Source organism: Mustela nigripes, chromosome 12, assembly GCF_022355385.1.
Source record: "Mustela nigripes isolate SB6536 chromosome 12, MUSNIG.SB6536, whole genome shotgun sequence".
Classification (NCBI taxonomy): domain Eukaryota; kingdom Metazoa; phylum Chordata; class Mammalia; order Carnivora; family Mustelidae; genus Mustela; species Mustela nigripes.
In genome coordinates, this window is record NC_081568.1 from 88,749,297 (window position 1) to 88,763,350 (window position 14,054).

General features: G+C 37.7%; 1 protein-coding gene and 1 pseudogene across 6 annotated transcripts in view; one reads left to right on the plus strand and one right to left on the minus strand.

Annotated features, from left to right (window-relative positions):
* LOC132028124 (short coiled-coil protein-like) overlaps nucleotides 1-13,828 on the plus strand; it is a 32,785-nt pseudogene extending 18,957 nt beyond the window's left edge.
* The window catches only part of LOC132028661 (cAMP-specific 3',5'-cyclic phosphodiesterase 4D-like), a 907,530-nt gene that overhangs the window by 430,751 nt on the left and 462,725 nt on the right, over nucleotides 1-14,054 (minus strand). The window lies entirely within an intron of this gene.

The window sequence follows — 14,054 nt, forward strand, 5'->3', positions numbered from 1 at the left end:
AAAAGGTTTTTTTAAGACCCATTTTAGAACTGTATTTAAGATTAATCAACTCATTCATGCATTCAATAATTATTTATTGAGTGTCTATGTTAAGCACTAGAAATAAAATACGGACAGACAAAAATTCCTATTTAGAATTTCACTAATGTGGGGGGAATGAAAATAAACAATATAGGGGCACCTGGGTGGCTGTCATTAAGCATCTGCCTTTGGCTCAGGTTATGGTCCCAGAGTCCTGGGATTGAGCCCCGCATCGGGCTCCCTGCCGAGCAGGAAGTCTGCTTCTCCCTCTCCCACTCCCCCTGCTTGTCTTCCCTCTCTTACTGTGTCAAATAAATAAATAAAACCTTTAGGAAAATAAGTTAAAAAAAACAATATAAGTAAGTGAATTACAGAGAATGCTGGATAGAGTCAAGTATTCAAGAAAAAATTAAAGATGGAAGGTAGGTAGAAAGTCTGAACTGTGGGATTTGGAGTAATTTTATACAGAAATCTATAGAAGCCTTCTGAGAAAGTACTAATGGAAAATTTATGAAAAGATTAACTATAGGAAATAATACTAATGTCCTACTCCCTAAGGATGTAACTGAAGGGAATTCATTTTCCTCCTTTTCCTGAAAATTGGGATTATTCAAGCATCTCTAGTATACTATTATGTATTTTCTCAAAGACTTCAGCAAGTTATTTACTTCTATATGTCTCCTCATTTGTAATGTGGGCTTGAGAATAGTGCCTACATCATGCAGTTATCATTAAGATTCAATGAGACAAAGCATGTAATGAATTTACAACAGTGGCTGGGACATGATAAGTGCAATACATTCTGCTACTTGTTCCTATCTGCAAATAAACTCATAGAGTATTGGTAAATTTGGGATTAATGCCAATATACCATGGACTTTTTTTTTAGTTCAAATAGGAGTTTTTCCCAGCACATTATTTTCTCACAAAGTTAAGAGTAGTCAAATGTTAAAAAAAACACACACACACACAAAACAAACAAACAAAACACAAGAAAGCTGAACCTGGCACATTGGGGAGGAATATGACATTATTCATAAGGTCTATCTACTATAGATCTTCTTGCCTCATTCTGATCGCATGCTTCATCATAGAAAAGCCTACCGCATGGATCACTTGGTTCTTTATGCATTTTGTTCTTGTCTTCTTAGTATTAAGAGGTTTAATAATCACATCTAAAAGTTATTACTAGGTCATTGCATTCACATTAGGTAGGGTCTTTTTGGGGGGTGAGTAGAGGCTCATCTAGTTTAATTTCCCTTCTTTATAATGTTTATTCTACTTTTTCTCATCTGAATATATTATCTTTGGGAAAAGTCCATTTTATTTCCATGTATCCAATTTTAATATGTTCTATGAATAAGAAACTTCTTAGACATTATTGAAAAAGTTGTAAATGGTCCTAATTGTGTAAGTGAGGTGACCAATTATATTTTTAGACTTTAATTGTAATAAATAAGAAGGAAACACAGACAAATTGTTACAGTCCGGGGTCCTTACTCTAAGTGTCAAAGACAGAGTCTAGAAATTGAGAGGGGTGTCAGGTTTGAAGTCTTAAATTCACATTTCTAAATGTGTTCAACATTAGATAAATCTCTCATTTTTTTTCTACATAAATATAGACAGCTTTAACAAAAAGCCTAAAATCATCATGTCTTAAGCTGACACTTTATCAGTCATGATAAATACTAATAAGTGATCTCAACTGGAAATAACAAATAGTTGGCAGGGGTCATTAATACTGCAAACCCATACTCACCTATACTATTTTTTTTAACTTTTGAAACTTTATGTCCTCAAAGATAGATTTGATATGATAAAACATTGCCATTTGATAAAATCTCTGTGATCTTCTCACTTGTGTCATCTTCTATAAAGACATGGTGAAATAGTATGATATAGACTGAGTGTTTCCTATAACACAGTGTGGCTAACTAATGTGCAATTTTGAGATTTTTAGTTTTAAATTTTTATTTTCTTTAATTTTAAGATAGTAGGATGTTCCAAACCTTCATAGTAAACACTAGTAGAACATCCAGTTACTGGTATTATCTAAAATAAATTCAAGTTAAAACTTCTTTTTAATTTTTATTTATTTATTTGACAGACAGACATCACAAGTAGGCAGAGAGGCAGGCAGGGAGAGAGGAAGGGAAGCAGGCTCCCCACTGAGCAGAGAGCCCGATATTGGGCTTAATCCCAGGCCCGACTCGGGACTTAATCCCAGGACCTTGAGATCATGACCTGAGCTGAAGGCAGCGGCTTTAACCCACTGAGCCACCCAGGCGCCCCTCAAGTTAAAACTTCTTAATGCCATCTCATTTATACCAACAACAGCACAAAGTACACTCCATATGACACAAAGGTAAGTGTATAAAGGCAGATACTTCCAGCTGAATTGTATCATTGCACGGGAGAAATTTATCTCGATATGCACTGAGTTTTAGGCATGTACAGTGCAAGCACAGTAATAATGAGGACAAGATCATAATTCTGATTCCTGACCCCTATGTTAACTTCACTGAGGACAATAGGACTACAAACATAAAAGTTCCAACAATCATTTCACAAAAGATGCAATTTTTAGAGAGAATGCCAAACAAAAGAAGATGGAAGTTCCTCCAATCTGCCAGCCCTATTGGAGGTGAGACTCCATACTGTACATGGTCTGCTGATCTGTGGGGTCAATGACCTACATGAGACTCCTCATTTCAATACCCATATGGCATAAGAAGAAAAGATAAGGCATGAGATTTGGCTGGTGTGTTGTAGCTTGTTGATACCTGTCCTAGAATGTCTCTAAAGATTTTGTTTATTTATTTGAGAGAGGGAGAGAGAGAGAGAGAGAGAACCAAAGAAGGGGCAGAGGGAGAGGGAGAAGCAGATTATCTACTAAACAGAGGGCCCAATGTGGATCTTGGTCCCAGGGCCCCAGGATCATGGCCTGAGCCTAAGGCAAATACTTAATCAACTGAGCCTCCCAGTACCCCTAAACTGTTTCTATATATGAACAAATCATACTGAGAGAAAAGAGAGGGCCGTGTCTACCAATGGGGTATCATTCATTAGGTCCAGGAAAGGGACCTAATTTTCCAAAAGTTTTCATAATAGTGTTTCCTCTTATAGATGTTTAAAATTTTATGCCAAGGTCCAAAAAAGAAAATGTATAGTAGAAAATAAATGCTTTACTAGACATTAAAAAATTCAACCTATATATTTAAATGCTATAGATCTGGCACTAATGAAGTCATCACTGCGATAATGGTTACATGAAGATAGGACTAACATAAATTTGACTACAGGATAGATATACTTGTGTGCTCATACACTGCTAAGAATTCTAAGAAAACCCATAAAAATAGATATGATGTAAAAATAAATAGCATTGAGTATAGTGCCTATCAAATGCCTAACATACATTCATAATCAAAAAATTTAAAAGAAAATAACAGAATTTTTGTGATGGGTCTAATGGGAAGGAAGTAAAAAAAAAAAACACCTATTTTTCCTATGACCTGAACTTCATGAACATAAGCAACTTAAAAAAAAAAAAGTATTTTTTTAATGCCACTCTAAATTTTCCCTTTCTAATTGTGAAACTGTACATGATATTAAATTATTCTATTTCATTCTATTCAGAATATTTAAATGACAAATGAAAGTACAAAATGACTTTATAGGATACATGAGCTTTTAGACTGAAATAATAGTCACAATGAGGAAAGATAAGATGTTCACAATGAATTAGGAAAATCTTGACTTCTTTAACTAAGCCACAGATAGTAGCATTGGGAATTCCAATTTTTCTCTGGCTAAGAACACATTCAAGTAAGAAGACTTCTATAATCAAAAAATGGACTACTCTGCAGTTAGAACAAAAGATGGTAAAGACAGCATAATTCTTTTGAGCCATATGGGTACCACGAATGCCATAGAAAGTTTTACAGTCTACTGATGTCTGCATGGGAGGGCTCTCCTTAGGAAAACATCATTGAATTAGATCACTCATCACTAGATCATTGAATTAGTTGGAGGGATGAGAAGCTCATGAAAATCTAAATGAATTTCAATGTCAGGAGCTACCTAACTAATCTGCCCTATCCAAGATGTCTTTTTGCAACTGTGGGTCTGGATCTGCCCACACATTGAGACAAATCTTTCATTTTGGTTGCATAATGTTTGGAGTCTTTGACCTCAAAAGCTTTGCAAACTGCCAAATTTCTCTTTTGACTCTCTGACCCATAACTATTTGCCTAAATATATTGTTTGTATTCTGAGTCTTAATTTCCTATATTCCTAGCCTGTGTTCCCAATTTCTACCCAACTCCCTAAGCTTCTATATCTGGTTTGATGCCATAAGAATTTCATGACCCTGCTTTTTTGCACATAGACTCCTGACTTATCAATCTTCATTATCACATATATCCCATGCCACTTTGAGCCCCAGTTTCAAACTCCCATCTCAAAAGGTCAATATCCTTTGACCAAGAACTTACCATCCTTTATGTCTATCTGTCCTTCCTAACATGTACTAACACTTTGTTGAGTACTGTTGTGTGTACTCTGTTCATTCATGTCTATGTCTATGCACAGGCCTCACAAAAATCTAGTGAGGACTATATCATGCTTTTCATTTTATAGACAGCACACATAGTCCAAACATACAGCAATTTGCCCTAATTCATACCACTAATAAAAGGTAGAAGGAGGCGACAGATCTATTTGTGTCTGGCAATAAAATAGTTCTATGTGGGAGACTGTTATATGGGTGCCCCTCAATAACTGCTACCTTCAATCATACCTGTCCTTGTGTTGTCTCTCCCATGCTGATTCTTACTTAGCTATACAAGTGGCTTCAGCTGAAGTGACATTGGCAGACATGATACAAGCAAAAGGTTCATAAGCTCTTGCACATTGGTCAGGATTTGTTCATTTAAAACATCTCCTGCAGCCAGGTACCATATAAAAACCCTGAAAAACTTGAGTCTAGCATGCTGCAAGGAAGCCCAGTCTTATTACATGTAGAAGCCATGTAGATGAGCTTAGAGGTGCCAGGTAGAGGACTGAGGCTTTCTTGGACCTCCCAGGCCAGACTAGCTAGTGACTTAACACCACATAGAGTAGAAGACTTTCTCAGACAAGTCCTGCCCATAAGAAATAATAAATTGTTGTTTTAAGACACAGAGTCCAACCCAGGTCCTTCTGGGTTAGAAAATAAAATTATTGCTCCTTTTCAGCTGTCCAAATAGCAAAAGGTTCTCAGAATAGGAAATAGCCTCTGATCGAATTCTGAGAGCTGCTCTTAAAATGTGGCACCCAGCTTCCAAGTGTTAGAATTTCCTCCAAAGTTTTTCTTCTGATTGAGTTACAGTTTCAAAGCATTGTGATCTGAGAATATGCAAGGAATAATCTCAATCTTTTGGTACTGGCTGAGACCTGATTTGTGACCCAGTATGTGGTCTATTCTGGAGAAAGTTCCATGTGCACTTGAGAAGAATGAGTATCCTGTTGCTTTAGGGTGGAATGTTCTGTGTGTGTATATATATATATATGTGTGTGTGTGTGTGTCTGGCAATAAAATAGTATATATACACAGAACATTCCACATATATTTTATATATATATATATATATATATATATATATATATATATATATATATAAAGTTCATCTGGTCCAGTGTGTCATTCAAAGTTCTTGTTTCTTTGTTTATTTTCTGCTTAGATGATCTGTCTGTTTTTGAGAGTGCAGTGTTGAGACACATAGATCAATGGAATAGAATGAAGAGCCTAGCTATAGACCCTCAAATCTAAGGTCAGCTAATCTTCAACAAAGCAGGAAAAAATATTTAATGGAAAAAATACTATCTCTTCAACAAATGGTTCTGGGGAAATTGGACAGCTGTACACTTACACCATATATAAAGATAAACTCTAAATGGATAAAAGACCTCAATGTGAGAGGAATCCATCAAAGTCCTAAAGAAGAACATAGGCAGTAACCTCTTTGACATTGGCCACAGCAACTTCTTTCAAAGGCAAGGGAAACAAAAGTGAAAATGAACTTTTGGGACTTTATCAAGATGAAAAGCTTCTGCACAGCAAAAGAAAGAGTCAACAAAACAAAGAGGCAACCTGTGGAATAGGAGAAGATATTTGCAAATGACACTATGGATAAAGGACTGATATCAAAGATCTATAAAGAACTCAAACTCAACACCCAAAAAAACAAATAATCAAGTCCAAAAATGGGCAGAAGATGTGAACAGACAATTCTCAAAAGAAGACATACAAGTGGCTAACAGACATGAAAAAATGTTCATCATCATTAGCCATCAGGGAAATTCAAATCAAAACCACATTGAGATACCATCTTATACCAGTTAGAATGGCAAAAATTGGCAAGGCAAGAAACAACAAATGTTGGAGAGGTTGTGGAGAAAGAGGAACCTTCTTACACTGCTGGTAGGAATGCAAGTTGGTAAACAGTGTGGAGGCTCCTCACACACTTCCAAACACACTTTGGAAAACAGTGTGGAGATTCCTCAAAAAGTTCAAAATAGAGCTAACCTATGACCCAGCAATTGTACTACTGGGTATTTACCCTAAAGATATAGATGTAGTGAAAAGATGGGCCATATGCACCCCAATGTTCATTGCAGCAATGTCCACAATAGCCAAACTGTGGAAAGAGCCAAGATACCCTTCAGCAGATGAATGGATAAAGAAGATGTGGCCCATATACACAATAGACTATTACTCAGCCCTCAGAAAGGATGAATACCAAACTCTTAAATCAACATGGATGGAACTGGAGGAGATTATGCTAAGTGAAATAAGTCAAGCAGAGAAAGTAAATTATCATATGGTTTCACTTATCCGCGGAACATCAGAAATAGCATGGAGGACATTATGAGAAGGAAGGGAAAAATGAAGGAAGGGATATCAGGGGGACATGAACCATGAGAGACTATGGACTCTGGGAAACAAACTGAGGGTTTTAGTGGGGAGGGGGAAGGGCTAGACCAGTGATGTGTATTAAGGAGGGCACGTATTTCATGAAGCACTGGGTGTTATACCCAAACAATGAATCATGGAACACTACTTCAAAAACAAATAAGGTACTGTATGGTGACTACACCACATAATTTTAAAAATGTGGCCTCCTGGTAATTATCAATTCAAGAATGTGGCAGAAAGAAATCTCTTAAGACCCTTGTAAGATCCAGTCAGCCAGAAGACAAGAAATTCTAAAATCCATAAGGATTTTGCTCCCTAATATCTTGACTCTCCGCCTAAAGCAGAAAATTGTCTTAAGGAGATATGTGCAAGTATATTTTACTTAATGGACAGAAATGTAATTGACTGCATGGGAAAACCACAAAGCTTTTAAAGGAAATGTATCATCTTGAACTGAAAGGGAAAATTGCTGAAGAAAATGAAGAGGCCTCCAAACTTTCACTGACATAAAAATGCCTGAGAAAGCTACTTAGCTGCAAACATGGGTTATTTCTTATATAAAAGGAAAGATGACTTAGAGGACAAAGCAAGATCCACTGAGAGCAACTAAATAGAAAATCACATGCAAAGAATTGGGTCTTTATCAAAAAACATTTCTTGTCCCTAGATTTGAGGGAATTGGTAACATATTTCCAGTTGGATTTCACAATTGCTTTGAAACATTAAGTGCTGTGTGCTCCTCATTTCCCTTCTTTTCAGTGCCCAGGTCTATGGCCAGAGAAACTTAATACATCTCTGTATGTTTCAGGGGGAGCGGAATGTACAGAGATTATATTAATCTCTTGAAAGATCAAGTCTCTGGATCAAGAGAAGTTATATCTGAAGAGCCTCAACTTCAAATGTTCATTGCAGCAATGTCCACAATAGCCAAACTGTGGAAAGAGTCAAGATACCCTTCAACAGATGAATGGATAAAGAAGATGTGGTCCATATATACAATAGAATACTACTCTGCCCTCAGAAAGGATGAATACCAAACTTTTGCATCAACATGGATGGAACTGGAGGAGATTATGCTAAGTGTATATTTGTTTTTGATTTATATGATATGATACTGGACCTAGAATCTGGGAACTAAAAGTAATGCAATGAAACTTTCAGGGAAGGACATGAATTGCTTAGTCAGAGGGAAAACTCTATTGCTAGTCGACAATCATTCCTCTCTTCCCTTTGCACATATGCTGCTCCTTACACCATAAAATATCATATTTTTTTTTTCACAGACAATAAGCTAGGGCTGTAACTTGCTTTGACTCAGAGAATGCAATGGAATGATGTCTTAAGAGTTCCAAGCCCAGGCATGACAGATTCAACTTCCTCTACCTGGAAAGATAGCCAGCATGGTATAAATAGAAACTTGGGCTAGACTACTGAGTGATGAGGAACCACATGAAGAGTTGGATTGTGGAATTTATGTGGTAACTTGACTAGGTCACAATACCTAGCTATTTGGTCAAACACATTGGATGTTGCTTTGAAGGTATTATTTAGATGAGATTAACATTTCTTCAGTAGACTTTGAGTAAGGCTGATTATCCTCCATAACTAGATGGGACTCATCCAATCAGCTAAAGGCCTTAAGAAAAAAAAGAAAAAAAAAAAGACCGAGGTCTCCAAAGGAAGAGAGAATTCTTCCAGCGGTCTGCCTTCATACTTGAGAGGCAATATCGAGTCTTCCTGGGTCTCCAGCCTGCCAGCCTACTCTATAACTTTTGGACTTTCTATCCTCTGTAATCATTTGAGTCGGGTCCTTAAAATCAGTGTGTGTGTGTGTGTACTCATCCCGATCCTGTTAGTTTTGTTTCTCTGGAGAACACTGACTACTATGTAGAGAGATAGAGAGACTAGACAGAAAAGCCATGAAGGAGCATGCATGTGGGTAAAGGGTTCTTGGACTTTTCCAAGAATGGATGCCAAATGGATGCAACTGAGTTGATACCACGTGAAGTAGAAGAATCACCCAACCAATCACTGCCCAAATTTCTGACCTAACAAACTGTGAGGAGAAAGATAAATTATTGTTTTAAGTCACAGGTTTGGGGTTCATCCCATAGCATTAGGTAACTAAAACATCTCCTTTTTTCCCCAGCCACTCTCTCTCCCATCCTGGACATGAGCTTAATCTTTCTCAGAGTTTTAGCTTGAGGGCAGTCCAAGGGCAACCTGTAACTTGGAATTTGCCAACCTCCAATCAGTGAAGCCACAGTTTCATTCAGACCAATTATAAGGGATCATGTTTCATTTTAAATAATGATCATTAGGGGATTTCTCATAGGTAGAACAGTTATTAGGTGATCTTACAGTGTCAGCCTTCATTTAAAGACATACTTTCAAAAATAGTGAAGAGGGCTAAACCCAGACAAAGATACCCTAAGGGAAAAAGGAAGCTCGGTCCTCTTACACAATAAACTATTTTGCCCCTAGAGTCTCCAGTCATGCTGAATTCAGGAATGGAATCATTGGAATGCAAGAAGGGCTGTAGCAAGTGTCACTGAGTCACTCAATGACATGCAACAAGAATAATTGGACACAGCTCTACAGCCCAAGAGAACAGTATTAGTGAATGGGCATAGCCACTGAAGCCTTTGAGAATCTGAGAATAATGAGGTCAATTAAATCCTGCCTATCTGTGTTCTGAGAAAATGTCACGCTGTAGCTACCTTGAGACCCAGGCTCGGGGCACAAGCAGTGTCATAACATGTGGCAAACAAAAGAGTGGATGCTGAGTGCTGTGCAAAGCTGCTCAGAATAAAATTTCACTGTAATTTTGAGCATGTGATCCATCTGTCAAGGCAGAAAAATAACACATTTGAGAGTCTGTTTATTTATGTGAAGAGTACAAATTTTATACTCTCATTAGCACACCAAATGAAAGGCTGAAGTCAACTTCCAAGTAAATTTTCTGGGACTCTGTGATAGATACAAGAGCACTAAATACACCAGGCATACTTGTTACTAACATTTCTGTAAGGTTAGACATTGTCCTTCTGCCACCAACCCCCTCACACCGCCTACCCCCAAAATTAGCTGACTCTGTCTTTAATGTATCCTGGTGGTGGACCATTTCAAGCTCTTCATCTAGAAGCACATACAAGTGGTGAATATTGAATACCTATATATAATTAATATGACCCAATATCCCCTCCCCCGCTTTATCCCTGAAGCTGCATTAACGGCTGCTGTCTGACAGCTGTGGTTTTGTCAAAGATTCCAGTTTAGATATCCAAAGTGCGGATACAACAGCTTGAAAAGTCATTATGGGACTGTATCTGGCAGCTTCATTTTCCCTAAAAAGAGCTCCTTTTCTGAGAATGATTTAACTTAGAAGATGGAATAAAACATTTCTTCAGACAGACTCTTTTGCTGCTATCTCTACCTCACTAGGTTCCCTCCAATCCTCCAAAAGCCAGTAAAGCCACTATGCTTATTGAATTCCTATAACATGAGAAATACTGCAGTAGAAGTGGGAAATTAACTGAAGGTATGGAGAGTGCCTAGGCTCAAGAATTCTAAATCTTTTAGATAAGGTCTTAAAAGTCCTTCTTTAAATGGTAATCTATTACAAAGTTTGCAAATCCACTATAGCTACAACTTTCTGCCGTACATACTCACTCTCTTCTGTTAAAGACAGAGATGCTCCTGAGAGCATTTCAGCTCTCTAAGTCACCCCACCTGTGACACCCCAACACCTTCCTTCTCCTCCACATACAGCTGCAAAGATGACAGCATCAACTACAAGCATGTTCCTCTGCCTACGCTGCCCCCTACCCCCAGTGCTATCTGGTAATTACTAATCTCCTCAAGTGACTCCCTATCACATGTCACACAGTGATTATTATAATTCATTCTATTTTCCTTAGGCTCTTTTGTTTTCTTGGTCCTCTAGCTAGCAAGGTATTTCTTTCTGTCCCAAGTGGAAACCACTAACTTATCACATCCTCCCCTGCTCTATTTCAAAAATACAATGTCCTCACACATCTTCATCTTGTTCCTTCTCTGTTGCTGATTTCTCAGCACACCTGTAATCTCATCCTGACCTGTAACCAGCTCAGATACTCCAATGAATGTCCCTTTCTCTCTAGCACAGAGGGCAATAGGGTGAAGTAGTTAAGAGCAAGTTCCCTGGAGATACTACTTCCGGTTTTAAATCCTGACACCACTGCCTGTTTGTACTACCTTGAACAAGTTATGTAACCTCCTTGTGCCTTAGTCCCTTCACTCCAAATACAGATAATAATAGAAGGACTTCTGTCACAGTTGTGTTATGAAGATTAAATTAGTTAAAGCATTTAGCACACTGTCTGGTACATAGTAAGTACTAAAATATTGTTAGCTATTACTACTTTCCAATTTAAATTCTTTCTCTGCCTCAGCCAGACATTTTCTTAATTCTTACATGTCCTTAATCATCTGTGCTTTTTATCTTCATTACTTCAATTCCAATCTTCTTTTGAAAGAGTGATTAATATTTACAGCTGAACTTGCTTCCTGACTCATTAACTCCTGGTAAATTCAGCTGTAGCCCCCACACCAATAATAGCTCCAAAGGCCTGTATTTGTTCTTATTTTTCTCCACTGACCACTGATCTTATTTTTTTTTAAGATTTTATTTATTTATTTGACACAGAGAAGAGAGAGTGAGATCTAGAGAGAGCACAAGCAGGGCGGTGCAGCAGGGAAAGGGAGAAGCAGACTCCCTGTTAAGCACAGAGCCAGATGGGATGGGGGCTCCATCTCAGGACCTTGAGATCAGACCTTAGCTGAAGGCAGATGTTTAACCAACTGAGCCACACAGGTGCCCCACTGATCTTATTTTATTTTATTTTTGTTGTTGTTGTTTTGACACAGAGAGAGAGATTACAAGTAGGCAGAGAGGCAGGCAGAGGGTTGGGGAGAAGCAGGCTCAGCAGAGAGCCTGATGTGGGGCTCAAACCCAGGAGCCTGGTCAGGAGTCTCCTGACCCTAAGACTGACTAGTGCGTCTCTAAAAAAGTAGGTCAATTAAAAAAAAAAAGTTGTTGTCATTTTTAAACAAACTAATATGTTTTCTTAGATTAAACATCCACACACAAAAACACACACAACACCATTGGCTCCCACAAAGTGATTAAACTTCCTACCCACAAATGTGTTTTGGACAAATGTTCTATTTACAAACAGGAAACCATGCGTAGTTAAATATCTCCTTGAAGTTACTCTGAAAATAGCAACAAGTCTAGAGATTCTGACTTTAGAGAACTAATTGCCACTCTCTATTGTTTCCAAAATATATTTATTTAATTATAATTTCAGTTGGAAGTACTGAGAAGTGGTCACGAACAGTAATATTTGGAACAAAAGCTTTTAATTGATAAAAATGTAAAAGATAACAAGGGAAATGCAGAATAATCTTGAAGCAGAGGGTAAATCACAGGGAATTTGATGGCTTAAAACATCATGGCACAGTCCCACCACAACTAGGGAACTCAAAATGACCACTACAGCTGGTCACAAATTTTTAAGTTATATATTGCTATTCATGTAAAATATAGGTCTTTAATCACTGTGGGAATGCAAATGAGCCTGACCTAATGGGCAATGAATGGAAAAATCCTGAGACATAGCTCCATGAAAATATCTCATTGCATATATAATATTTAAGACAATTTTGGAAACACTTTGAAAGTTAAAAATGGAAGAAAGAAATCCTGGCTTTGAGGAATGCTTCAAAAACACAATCAAACAAACAGGAAAAAAAAAATGCTTGAAGTATCATCAAAGTTTGCTTCAGAATCACCATGGGAGGCAGAGCTCCTGAGACAAGGGCTTGGTGGAACATGGCATGGCAGGGTAGGTTGAATCTGTTTTAATTCAAAAAGAGGCAATCAAGATGACAAAGTGTATTTTTACAAGGACAGGTATTGTTGAATAATCAAGAATCTGAAAATAAATTGGATTTTTACCCAATACTATGGTGAAAACAGATATGAATGATAGAACTACTTACTAGTCATCTACACTGATAACACAGTCTCTCAATGTGTGTGGTTTGTTAAAGTACTTGAAGGTAGAACTGGTGATAAAATTTTCAACAAGATATAAGGATCCTAGCATGATATTAACTTGGGAAAAAATGTTAGACTCAAATCTATGTTAGACAAACCTTTGAATCACTAGCGTGCATCAAGCACATGATGGCCCTGACTGCTCCAGAACAGTGATTTTATTCATTCATCAAAAAATACAGGTGCCTGGGTAGTTCACCTGGTTAAGCACCTGCCTTCAGGTCCTGGGATCAAGCCCTGTGTTGGGCTCCCTGCTTCTCTGGCCAACATCGTGCTTCTCCCTCTCCCTTGGCTACTCCCCCTGTTAATGCATTCTCCCTCACTTGTTCTCGTTCAAATAAATAAAATCTTTAAAAAAAATTTTTTTGAGGCCAGTTGGTCCCTGTGTTGAGGGGGCCTGAGGTGTCCTCCTGGTTCATCTCTCTCCCAGCACCTCCAAAGGGGGATCATTCATCAAGGATTTTATATCCAAGGCCCAAAATGTGTTGCCTAAGACGATGAATGCCAACATGGATACAGCTGATGCTGAAAATCAACTGGAACTGGAGGACAAAGCATGACTTTAATTAGTCAATTGCTGAAACATCAGCACACACTTAAAGATCTCTCTGAAGAGCAGGTGCAGTTAAGGAAGAAAATCGGAAGCTAAAATCAGAAAACCAAATTCTTGGATAGTATATATAGAACACCTCGTGTCAGCTTCCAGTGGTTTTCAAACAACTTACACAAAAAGCAAGAGAAAGTAAGAGACTGATACCTCTTCCGTTTTATGGAATTGCTGCTGATCTTTCTTTCTTTAAAAGTTGAAAAGATGAAAAAAGTTATAGTAGTTTTGTTTGTGGTTTAATTGAATATTTATGAAGATAATGTCAGATCTAGGCAAAATTAAGAGCATAACAGAAAACTTACATAAGTTTGTGTACTATATCTTAGTCTAGGAAAATGGGCAAATGTATCGTACAAATTTTATAA